Source organism: Tachypleus tridentatus, chromosome 9 (genome assembly GCF_004210375.1).
Source record: "Tachypleus tridentatus isolate NWPU-2018 chromosome 9, ASM421037v1, whole genome shotgun sequence".
Classification (NCBI taxonomy): domain Eukaryota; kingdom Metazoa; phylum Arthropoda; class Merostomata; order Xiphosura; family Limulidae; genus Tachypleus; species Tachypleus tridentatus.
The window spans coordinates 6,410,765-6,423,991 of record NC_134833.1 but is presented as its reverse complement, the minus strand read 5'-3'; the positions used below and the strand labels follow the sequence as shown (position 1 = coordinate 6,423,991).

At 31.6% G+C, this 13,227-nt stretch overlaps 1 pseudogene across 1 annotated transcript in view; it reads left to right on the top strand.

Annotated features, from left to right (window-relative positions):
- Window positions 1-13,227, top strand: part of LOC143226979 (ADP-ribosylation factor-binding protein GGA1-like) — a 70,753-nt pseudogene that overhangs the window by 44,927 nt on the left and 12,599 nt on the right. Inside the window, exons 9-11 of the transcript XR_013014819.1 lie at window positions 7,869-7,982; window positions 12,419-12,514; window positions 12,778-13,082. The product of XR_013014819.1 is annotated as an ADP-ribosylation factor-binding protein GGA1-like (transcript). The remainder of the gene's footprint in view (window positions 1-7,868; window positions 7,983-12,418; window positions 12,515-12,777; window positions 13,083-13,227) is intronic.

Sequence of the window (13,227 nt, the reverse complement as noted above, 5' to 3'; positions counted from 1 at the left end):
GTATCCCATTTCTTCTCTATTTTTCTTTAACACGCACTCTACTATGTAAATCGTTTATATACTGAATTATCCAGTTTCTCCTCTACTTTGATGTAGCACTCTCTCTACTATGTAAATTGTTTATATTCTGAAGTATCCCATTTCTCCTCTGTTTTTCTGTAACACTCTCTACTATGTAAATCGTTTATGTACTGTATTATCCCATTTCTCCTCATTTTTGATGTAACACACTCTCTACTATGTAAATCGTTTATATACAGAAGTATCCCATTTCTTCTCTGTTTTTTTGTAACACACTTTCTACTATGTAAATTGTTTATATGCTGAAGTATCCCATTTCTCCTCTGTTTTTCTGTAACACACTCTCTACTGTGTAAATTGTTTATATACTGAAGTATCCCATTTCTTCTCTGTTTTTTTGTAACACACTCTCTACTATGTAAATTGTTTATATACTGAAGTATCCCATTTCTCCTCTGTTTTTCTGTAACACACTCTCTACTGTGTAAATTGTTTATATACTGAAGTATCCCATTTCTCCTCTGTTTTTCTGTAACACACTCTCTACTGTGTAAATTGTTTATATACTGAAGTATCCCATTTCTCCTCTGTTTTTCTGTAACACACTCTTTACTGTGTAAATTGTTTATATACTGAAGTATCCCATTTCTCCTCTATTTTGATGTAACACACTCTCTACTATGTAAATCGTTTATATACAGAAGTATCCCATTTCTGCTCTATTTTTCTGTAACACACTCTCTACTATGTAAATCGTGTATGTTCTGAATTATCCCGTTTCTCCTCTATTTTGATGTAACACACTCTTTACTAAGTAAATCGTTTATATACTGAACTATCCCATTTCTCCTCTATTTTTCTGTAACACACTCTACTATGGAAATCGTTTATGTACTGAAGTATCCCGTTTCTCCTCTATTTTGGTGTAACACACTCTAATATGTAAATTGTTTATATACTGAAGTATCCCATTTCTCCTCTGTTTTTCTGTAACACACTCTCTACTGTGTAAATTGTTTATATACTGAAGTATCCCATTTCTCCTCTGTTTTTCTGTAACACACTCTTTACTGTGTAAATTGTTTATATACTGAAGTATCCCATTTCTCCTCTATTTTGATGTAACACACTCTCTACTATGTAAATCGTTTATATACAGAAGTATCCCATTTCTGCTCTATTTTTCTGTAACACACTCTCTACTATGTAAATCGTTTATGTTCTGAATTATCCCATTTCTCCTCTATTTTGATGTAACACACTCTCTACTAAGTAAATCGTTTATATACTGAACTATCCCATTTCTCCTCTATTTTTCTGTAACACACTCTACTATGGAAATCGTTTATGTACTGAAGTATCCCGCTTTCTCCTCTATTTTGGTGTAACACACTCTAATATGTAAATTGTTTATATACTGAAGTATCCCATTTCTCCTCTGTTTTTCTGTAACACACACTCTACTAGGTAAATCGTTTATGTACTGAAGTATCCCATTTCTCCTCTATTTTGGTGTAACACACTCTAATATGTAAATTGTTTATGTCCTGAAGTATCCCATTTCTCCTCTATTTTGATGTAACACAAACTCTACTATGTAAATCGTTTATGTACTAAAGTATCCCATTTCTCCTCTATTTTGATGTAACACACTCTACTATGTAAATTGTTTATATACTGAAGTATCCCATTTCTCCTCAGTTTTCTGTAACACACACTCTACTATGTAAATCGTTTATGTACTGAATTATCCCATTTCTCCTCTACTTTGATGTAACACACTCTCTACTCTGTAAATCATTTATATACTGAAGTATCCCATTTCTCCTCTATTTTTCTGTAACACACTCTCTACTATGTAAATCATGTATGTACTGAATTATCCTGTTTCTTCTTTATTTTGATGTAACACACTCTCTACTGTGTAAATTGTTTATATACTGAAGTATCCCATTTCTACTCTAGTTTGATGTAACACACTTTCTACTATGTAAATTGTTTATATACTGAAGTATCCCATTTCTACTCTAGTTTGATGTAACACGCACTCTACTATGTAAATTGTTTATATACTGAAGTATCCCATTTCTTCTCTATTTTTCTTTAACACGCACTCTACTATGTAAATCGTTTATATACTGAATTATCCAGTTTCTCCTCTACTTTGATCTAGCACTCTCTCTACTATGTAAATTGTTTATATTCTGAAGTATCCCATTTCTCCTCTGTTTTTCTGTAACACTCTCTACTATGTAAATTGTTTATATACTGAAGTATCCCATTTCTCCTCTATTTTGATGTAACATACTCTTTACTATGTAAATTGTTTATATACTGAAGTATCCCATTTCTCCTCTATTTTGATTGAACACACTCTCTACTATGGAAATCGTTTATATACTGAAGTATCCCATTTCTACTCTAGTTTGATGTAACACTCTTTCTACTATGTAAATTGTTTATATAGTGAAGTATCCCATTTCTCCTCTATTTTGATGTAACACACTTTCTACTATGTAAATTGTTTATATACTGAAGTATCCCATTTCTCCTCTATTTTGATGTAACACACTCTCTACTATGTAAATTGTTTATATACTGAAGTATCCCATTTCTACTCTACTTTGATGTAACACACACTCTGCTATGTAAATCGTTTATATACTGAAGTATCCCATTTCTCCTCTACTTTGATGTAACACACTCTCTACTCTGTAAATCATTTATATACTGAAGTATCCCATTTCTCCTCTATTTTTCTGTAACACACTCTACTATGTAAATCATGTTATGTACTGAATTATCCTGTTTCTTCTTTATTTTGATGTAACACACTCTCTACTGTGTAAATTGTTTATATACTGAAGTATCCCATTTCTACTCTAGTTTGATGTAACACACTTTCTACTATGTAAATTGTTTATATACTGAAGTATCCCATTTCTACTCTAGTTTGATGTAACACACTCTACTATGTAAATTGTTTATATACTGAAGTATCCCATTTCTTCTCTATTTTTCTTTAACACACTCTACTATGTAAATCGTTTATATACTGAATTATCCAGTTTCTCCTCTACTTTGATGTAGCACTCTCTCTACTATGTAAATTGTTTATATTCTGAAGTATCCCATTTCTCCTCTGTTTTTCTGTAACACTCTCTACTATGTAAATCGTTTATGTACTGTATTATCCCATTTCTCCTCATTTTGATGTAACACACTCTCTACTATGTAAATCGTTTATATACAGAAGTATCCCATTTCTTCTCTGTTTTTTTGTAACACACTTTCTACTATGTAAATTGTTTATATACTGAAGTATCCCATTTCTCCTCTATTTTGATTTAACACACTCTCTACTATGTAAATTGTTTATATGCTGAAGTATCCCATTTCTCCTCTGTTTTTCTGTAACACACTCTCTACTGTGTAAATTGTTTATATACTGAAGTATCCCATTTCTTCTCTGTTTTTTTGTAACACACTCTCTACTATGTAAATTGTTTATATACTGAAGTATCCCATTTCTCCTCTGTTTTTCTGTAACACACTCTCTACTGTGTAAATTGTTTATATACTGAAGTATCCCATTTCTCCTCTGTTTTTTGTGTAACACACTCTCTACTGTGTAAATTGTTTATATACTGAAGTATCCCATTTCTCCTCTGTTTTTCTGTAACACACTCTTTACTGTGTAAATTGTTTATATACTGAAGTATCCCATTTCTCCTCTATTTTGATGTAACACACTCTCTACTATGTAAATCGTTTATATACAGAAGTATCCCATTTCTGCTCTATTTTTCTGTAACACACTCTCTACTATGTAAATCGTGTATGTTCTGAATTATCCCGTTTCTCCTCTATTTTGATGTAACACACTCTTTACTAAGTAAATCGTTTATATACTGAACTATCCCATTTCTCCTCTATTTTTCTGTAACACACTCTACTATGGAAATCGTTTATGTACTGAAGTATCCCATTTCTCCTCTATTTTGGTGTAACACACTCTAATATGTAAATTGTTTATATACTGAAGTATCCCATTTCTCCTCTGTTTTTCTGTAACACACACTCTACTAGGTAAATCGTTTATGTACTGAAGTATCCCGTTTCTCCTCTATTTTGGTGTAACACACTCTAATATGTAAATTGTTTATGTCCTGAAGTATCCCATTTCTCCTCTATTTTGATGTAACACAAACTCTACTATGTAAATCGTTTATGTACTAAAGTATCCCATTTCTCCTCTATTTTGATGTAACACACTCTACTATGTAAATTGTTTATATACTGAAGTATCCCATTTCTCCTCAGTTTTTCTGTAACACACACTCTACTATGTAAATCGTTTATGTACTGAAGTATCCCATTTCTCCTCTATTTTGATGTAACACACTCTGTACTATGTAAATCGTTTATGTACTAAAACATCCCATTTCTCCTCTATTTTTCTGAAACACACACTCTACTATGTAAATCGTTTATGTACTGAATTATCCCATTTCTCCTCTACTTTGATGTAACACACTCTCTACTCTGTAAATCATTTATATACTGAAGTATCCCATTTCTCCTCTATTTTTCTGTAACACACTCTCTACTATGTAAATCATGTATGTACTGAATTATCCTGTTTCTTCTTTATTTTGATGTAACACACTCTCTACTGTGTAAATTGTTTATATACTGAAGTATCCCATTTCTACTCTAGTTTGATGTAACACACTTTCTACTATGTAAATTGTTTATATACTGAAGTATCCCATTTCTACTCTAGTTTGATGTAACACACTTTCTACTATGTAAATTGTTTATATACTGAAGTATCCCATTTCTTCTCTATTTTTCTTTAACACGCACTCTACTATGTAAATCGTTTATGTACTGAATTATCCAGTTTCTCCTCTACTTTGATGTAGCACTCTCTCTACTATGTAAATTGTTTATATTCTGAAGTATCCCATTTCTCCTCTACTTTGATGTAGCACTCTCTCTACTATGTAAATTGTTTATATTCTGAAGTATCCCATTTCTCCTCTGTTTTTCTGTAACACTCTCCGCTACGTAAATTGTTTATATACTGAAGTATCCCATTTCTCCTCTACTTTGATGTAACACACTCTCTACTATGTAAATCGTTTATGTACTGAAGTATCCCATTTCTCCTCTATTTTGATGTAACACACTCTCTATTATGTAAATCGTTTATATACTGAAACATCACATTTCTCCTCTATTTTTCTGTAACACACACTCTACTATGTAAATCGTTTATGTACTGAATTATCCCATTTCTCCTCTATTTTGATGTAACACACTCTCTACTATGTAAATCGTTTATGTACTGTATTATCCCATTTCTCCTCATTTTTGATGTAACACACTCTCTACTATGTAAATCGTTTATATACTGAATTATCCCTTTTCTCATCTATTTTGATGTAACACACTCTCTACTATGTAAATCGTTTATATACTGAAACATCACATTTCTCCTCTATTTTTCTGTAACACACACTCTACTATGTAAATCGTTTATATACAGAAGTATCCCATTTCTGCTCTATTTTTCTGTAACACACTCTCTACTATGTAAATCGTGTATGTTCTGAATTATCCCGTTTCTCCTGTATTTTGATGTAACACACTCTCTACTAAGTAAATCGTTTATATACTGAACTATCCCATTTCTCCTCTATTTTTCTGTAACACACTCTACTATGTAAATTGTTTATATACTGAAGTATCCCATTTCTCCTCTGTTTTTCTGTAACACACACTCCACTATGTAAATCGTTTATGTACTGAAGTATCCCATTTCTCCTCTATTTTGATGTAACACACACTCTACTATGTAAATCGTTTATGTACTAAAGTATCCCATTTCTCCTCTATTTTGATGTAACACACTCTACTATGTAAATCATTTATATACTGAAGTATCCCATTTCTCCTCTGTTTTTCTGTAACACACACACTACTATGTAAATCGTTTATGTACTGAAGTATCCCATTTCTCCTCTATTTTGATGTAACACACTCTGTACTATGTAAATCGTTTATGTACTAAAACATCCCATTTCTCCTCTATTTTTCTGAAACACACACTCTACTATGTAAATCGTTTATGTACTGAATCATCCCATTTCTCCTCTGCTTTGATGTAACACACACTCTGCTATGTAAATCGTTTATATACTGAAGTATCCCATTTCTCCTCCATTTTGATGTAACACACTCTCTACTATGTAAATCATTTATATACTGAAGTATCCCATTTCTCCTCTATTTTTCTGTAACACACTCTCTACTATGTAAATCATGTATGTACTGAATTATCCTGTTTCTCCTCTATTTTGATGTAACACACTCTCTACTGTGTAAATTGTTTATATACTGAAGTATCCCATTTCTACTTTAGTTTGATGTAACACACTTTCTACTATGTAAATTGTTTATATACTGAAGTATCCCATTTCTTCTCTATTTTTCTTTAACACGCACTCTACTATGTAAATCGTTTATGTACTGAATTATCCAGTTTCTCCTCAACTTTGATGTAGCACTCTCTCTACTATGTAAATTGTTTATATTCTGAAGTATCCCATTTCTCCTCTGTTTTTCTGTAACACTCTCCGCTATGTAAATTGTTTATATACTGAAGTATCCCATTTCTCCTCTATTTTGATGTAACATACTCTTTACTATGTAAATTGTTTATATACTGAAGTATCCCATTTCTCCTCTATTTTGATTGAACACACTCTCTACTATGGAAATCGTTTATATACTGAAGTATCCCATTTCTACTCTAGTTTGATGTAACAGTCTTTCTACTATGTAAATTGTTTATATACTGAAGTATCCCATTTCTCCTCTATTTTGATGTAACACACTTTCTACTATGTAAATTGTTTATATACTGAAGTATCCCATTTCTCCTCTATTTTGATGTAACACACTCTCTACTATGTAAATTTTTTATATACTAAAGTATCCCATTTCTCCTCTATTTTGATGTAACACACTCTCTACTATGTAAATTGTTTATATACTGAAGTATCCCATTTCTCCTCTATTTTGATTTAACACACTCTCTACTATGTAAATTGTTTATATACTGAAGTATCCCATTTCTCCTCTATTTTGATGTAACACACTCTCTACTATGTAAATTGTTTATATACTGAAGTATCCCATTTCTCCTCTATTTTTTGTAACACACTCTCTACTATGTAAATTGTTTATATACTGAAGTATCCCATTTCTCCTCTATTTTGATGTAACACACTCTCTACTATGTAAATTGTTTATATACTGAAGTATCCCATTTCTCCTCTGTTTTCTGTAACACACTCTTTACTGTGTAAATTGTTTATATACTGAAGTATCCCATTTCTCCTCTATTTTGATTTAACACACTCTCTACTATGTAAATTGTTTATATGCTGAAGTATCCCATTTCTCCTCTGTTTTTCTGTAACACACTCTCTACTGTGTAAATTGTTTATATACTGAAGTATCCCATTTCTTCTCTGTTTTTTTGTAACACACTCTCTACTATGTAAATTGTTTATATACTGAAGTATCCCATTTCTCCTCTGTTTTTCTGTAACACACTCTCTACTGTGTAAATTGTTTATATACTGAAGTATCCCATTTCTCCTCTGTTTTTCTGTAACACACTCTTTACTGTGTAAATTGTTTATATACTGAAGTATCCCGCTTTCTCCTCTATTTTGATTTAACACACTCTCTACTGTGTAAATTGTTTATATACTGAAACATCCCATTTCTCCTCTGTTTTTCTGTAACACACTCTCTACTTTGTATTTCAGGTGATATTCTGAAAGCCAATGATGACCTTACAACAGTGATAAACACTTACAAGAAATTGGTCCTTGGACAAGATGTTGGACCCGTGGTATTTTTAGCAGACAGAAACCCTAAAAGTAAGTGAAACTTCTTTGTAATGTTTTTATAGATAAAATGTATCATTATTTATATTTTATTTATGGTGTATCATAAATGAAATGCAGGTTGAACCTTGAATATTTTCACCTTGTTAAAATACATGTAGAAAATGACATATTTTGTTAATAATATAGCTTTTTGAAAATTAAAGTTTTTCTTTTATATTAATTGTTTTCAGTTAAATTTTGGCCAAAGATTTGTGAAGCGTGTTAAGTCGTTCTTTTAGCTTGAATAATGGGTAAAATATGAAAATTAATTTAAAATGTGTAGACATAATTTAACATTGTTTAACATTAACTTTAAAGAACACATTATTTTACTGTTAAAAGGAACTTTGTGATGACTTGTCAGATAAAGCTTATAATTTGTAAAGCAGTGATAAAGCCATTAGTCTGACATACATAAGGAGTTTGTGGCTAAACAACAGAAACATTAATAGAATTTTGGTGTGGTATTCTGTATAGTGTTTGGTATATAAACAAGAGGGAATCCCCAATAGCTACAGTTGTAATTAGATTTCAGATCAGTCAAGAGGTGAAACTATGAGCTGAAAGTCTGTACTTGAAAGCTCTGAGCCATTTTATTAGCTGCTATGTTTGAGCTAAAGAAAGATCACAGTCTTGTACAAAGACCAATTCATATTAAATTAAGAATGAAAAGATTTACTACTTCCTATAAAAGATGGCATTTATTTCATCATTAGCTACAATGAAACCCAAATTTCATAGCATAACAGATAAGCCCATGATACTCTTAACCCCATTGCTAAGGGAAATGGGTCAAAGTCTATGTTGTGTTGTATTTGTTGACATGTATTCAAAATAGAAATGAACTACTATTTTATGAATGTAGGTCAGTAAGTTTGGTATCAAGTTGTATATTGCAATTCAACTTGTAGCATGATCCATGAGAATTTCTTAATTCAAAAGTAAATATTAAAAATGAAACCTTAAATATCAGTTTTGTGTGTCACGTGGTACATTGAATGTAGCATTGGTTCAAGTTACTAATACTAATGAGTTAGAATCTAAAATAATAACCTTGTATCTTTTATATTTGCTGAGATGTCACCACATACCCTGAATCAAACACAGTGGCCCTGCCCACCTCTTTTCATTTTGGGAAACGTGTGTTATCCCTGTTTGCATGTACAATGTGAGTAATTAACTGAAGGCTCAGAATGTCCTTTCTAGTGGCTTTCTCAATCGGTTTTAAGTATTCTGGCTTCAAATCCTTTCTTTCATACTGCATTCTAAGTAGTAAGGTAAGACATACAGTGAACTTGAAATTTTATATTTTCTCACACTGAAATACAGCTTAATTACTGTGGTTGATGAATTATTGTGGAATTCTATTATATTGGTGCAGTAATTTATGCCTTTTTTGTTATTTCAAAATATATATTATATATAAACCCTAAAATTATTTTGTTTCACATTCTTTGTTGACACATTTGATTAGGCTCAGCAGTCTGTGGCAGGCTACAAACAAGTACAAAGTTTATAATTAGAATAGATAATTGTTTAGTGTACTTCTTTATTTAGTGTTCTGTTAATTAAGAAATATAATAATATATATACATATATAATCTAATATTTGAAGTGTAACTTTTACAAAATGCTGGTTCACAGTAAAAATGGTTAACTTAGTAAAGGCCAGTTTTATATTCTTGGATATGGTAATGAGTGCATTTGCTGCATCATTCTGATTTTGTTATATTAACTAGGAACAGCTGAATATAATAAATGTATAATGTTATGACAGTGAAGCTACGTAGACTAAGTGTTTCTGTTTTCATGTTATAATTTGTAGTTATTCAAGAATGAAGAAAGCGTATTTTATATTTATTTGTCCACCAATGGCATAGCAAGAAAGTAAGTCAGTTGACTTGCAAAGCTAGAAACTAGGTACAAATAGTCCATTGTGTAGCTCTATGCTACATTCAATCAGTGTTTTTATTTCTTGATTTGATATGATGGTTACAAGGTCAGTCAAATTGATAAAATCCATACAGTATTGAAAATAATTGATCAAATATAAAGATTTTCTAAAAAAAAACATAATAATCTGGAGATTATAAATATTTTGCATGTGAAATATGAAAGTCTTCTGGGGCGTAAAAAGTATATTTAATTTTAAAATTGAAACTTCTTTGCCTTTTTTTGAATGTTGACTATTCGACACACAATAAAACATTACTCAAGAAACCTTAAAACTTAATAAAAATATCTGAACTTTTACATTTGAAAGCATTGTAATGTTTACAAATAATCTTCACGACTTTGTAAAGATATGCATACATTATCAAAAATAATAGTATAATTACACTCATGAATACTTTTGTAGTTACGAGTTAGGTGGATCTCACCCAATCTGTAATAGTAGGTTTAATAATATCAGACCTGTCTATTTTCATAGGTGTATTATTGACAGTTTTGTAGCAGGTAATATAAAGAATGTATAACATATAAACTTCTATAGGTAGATCTGTGTGATACAACCATATAAGAAAATTTATAAGAAGAGAAAGTCTGTGGTGAAGTATTTACTTTCTACAGCAGACACTGACTTCCAAATCTTCATTCAACTTAAAACATTTCTCTGTGGTATTGTGGAGGTATGTTCACTACAGCTTGGACTTTCACAATATCTCTCTCTCTGAACACGCCAAAGTATTTAATGACAAATCTATATAGAGACAGAGAAAATTCTACAGTTGGTGAATATCTGTATGTCTGAGAGATGCATGTAATGACAATTTATATTAGCTTCCTCTGTGTGTCCATGAATTTTGAACTTTGACCCCATAATTAACAAAGTGGGCACTTTGCTACATAACTCAACATCTACCAGTCCTTTGTACAGCAAAGTATAGAACATTGTAAAGTCGTCACTTCTCTTGAGGGCCAGTTAGGCATAGAAAGTAGATTTTCCATAAACTGAAGTATATAAGATTGGTCTTCATTAAGAGACATATTGCTACCCATTTAGCATGAGGTGGAATATTCTTCAGTTTGGAGGAACTCAAAGCTCTTTTCTGTCAGCTGTTGGTGCTAGCCAAAAGTATCATGCTTATCTAAATGATGAAACAAAGATATAAACACACTAGTACAGGACGTTAAGTCTTTCAAAAAGAAAACAGTCCAGCACGGTACGGATGTCTTGTTTATTTCTATTCATAAGAAAGCAGTCCAGCACTATAATGGATGTCTTGTTTATTTCTATTCATAAGAAAGCAGTCCAGCACTATAACGGATGTCTTGTTTATTTCTATTCATAAGAAAGCAGTCCAGCACTATACGGATGTCTTGTTTATTTCTATTCATAAGAAAGCAGTCCAGCACTATACGGATGTCTTGTTTATTTCTATTCATAAGAAAACAGTCTAGCACGATATGGATGTCTTGTTTAGTAACTTACATTCAAGCCACATGTCATGAGGCTTTAGTAACTTATGTTCAAGCCACATGTCATGAGGTTTTAGTAACTTACGTTCAAGCCACATGTCATGAGGTTTTAGTAACTTACGTTCAAGCCACATGTCATGAGGTTTTAGTAACTTACGTTCAAGCCACATGTCATGAGGTTTTAGTAACTTACGTTCAAGCCACATGTCATGAGGTTTTAGTAACTTACGGTCAAGCCACGTCATGAGGTTTTAGTAACTTACACATGTCACGAGGTTTTGTTAACTTACATACAAGATCGTGGCTAATAATACATATTGTAATAATTAGTTTATTAGTTTTGAGTTCATAATTTTATAAGGCAATATTAAAAAAAAGATTTTTTGTAGATAAAAACTTATGTTAACTGAAAGACTGACAGATCTTGTAAAGATATTCACATTACATTGATAGTTGAAAGTATTAGGTCTAAAAAGAGTTTAAACAAGTACAAAGAGGATGCATGGTCAATAAAATTGATTGAACCTATATTGAGAAAGTTAATGGCTATTAAGGACACAGATGTTACTTTATAACATACCGTGTTTAAGTGCAGAGATGTTAAGGTAAGCAGAAAGTAGCTTTAAAAGTCATAGGTTCCTGGGATTTCAGACAAGAAATGCTGAGGCTAAGACCCTTACCTAAAAATAAAATAATTTTCTAGGTAGGAAGCTTTGGTCTCATAGCTTTCACTAGGGACCTGGGAAGATTCCAAGTATATAGCCCTAGTTATACATCATAGAAAAGTCTTTAATAATGAGAACACTGTAAGGGTATAAACCATATGGATATCTGTACATTTAATAGTGACACAATCCATTATGGCTTTTACAAATAATAAAAAAGGATAAGTTATTATAAATAACAATAATTATTTGAATTGATTTTAAAGAAGTAGTTATTGCATAGTACTGTGATTAGCTGTTCACATTCAAGTGTGGTGTTTCTATCTCTATTTATTTGTATAGGTGAAACTTCACTCTTGGACCTAGCATCTCCTACAGAGAAGCGTGGTTCTCAGTGTGTGGATTCAAGTCTTCTGGATGACCAGCTGTTAGCTCTAGGTAAAGAAAGTAACTTGTCTTGGCTTCTTTATTTTGAATGAACAACCATTTTATTCTAACTTAAATACAGTCAAGTAATAGTTCTTTTGAAGTAGGACTTGTTATTATTTATTACATTAATTTTCAGATGATTACTTTAAGACAGCAGATAAATAAAGTTTCATTACTGGCACTTGTGGCTGAATTTTATTTTTAGTTCAGTTTATATTTTTGTGGATATAAAAGAAATACATAAAATGATATTAATTGGTGCTTTTATACAGGCTTGAGTGACTCAAAACAGAATATGTCACCACATCAGTCACCTTCTTCTGTCATAAATGGTGTGAAAACCTCTAGTGACCTTGAGGATCTGGATAAGATATTTTCTGTGGGAAATTCTAAAACAGAAATTACAAATTCAGGTTTTGGAATCCTCACATCTCAAGTAAATGGTGCGGGTGTTGGAAGCACCAATTCCATTGCAGTCAGAACCACAGTGGGTATTTCATCTAGTGCTCGGTTTCTGCCACACCAGCATATCACAGAGATGAAAATATTCCAAAGCTTCTCCAGCCCATAAATACAAGTATGTTAATGTTTTGGAAGCCCAGAGACCAAAATATAGTTGAAAAATATAGGTGTAGTCCATGGAGTGTTCAGTGGTTTCAACACATTTTGTAAATAAAAACAATTTTGATTTGTGAAAGTTAAAAATTTTGGAGGAAAAAGAA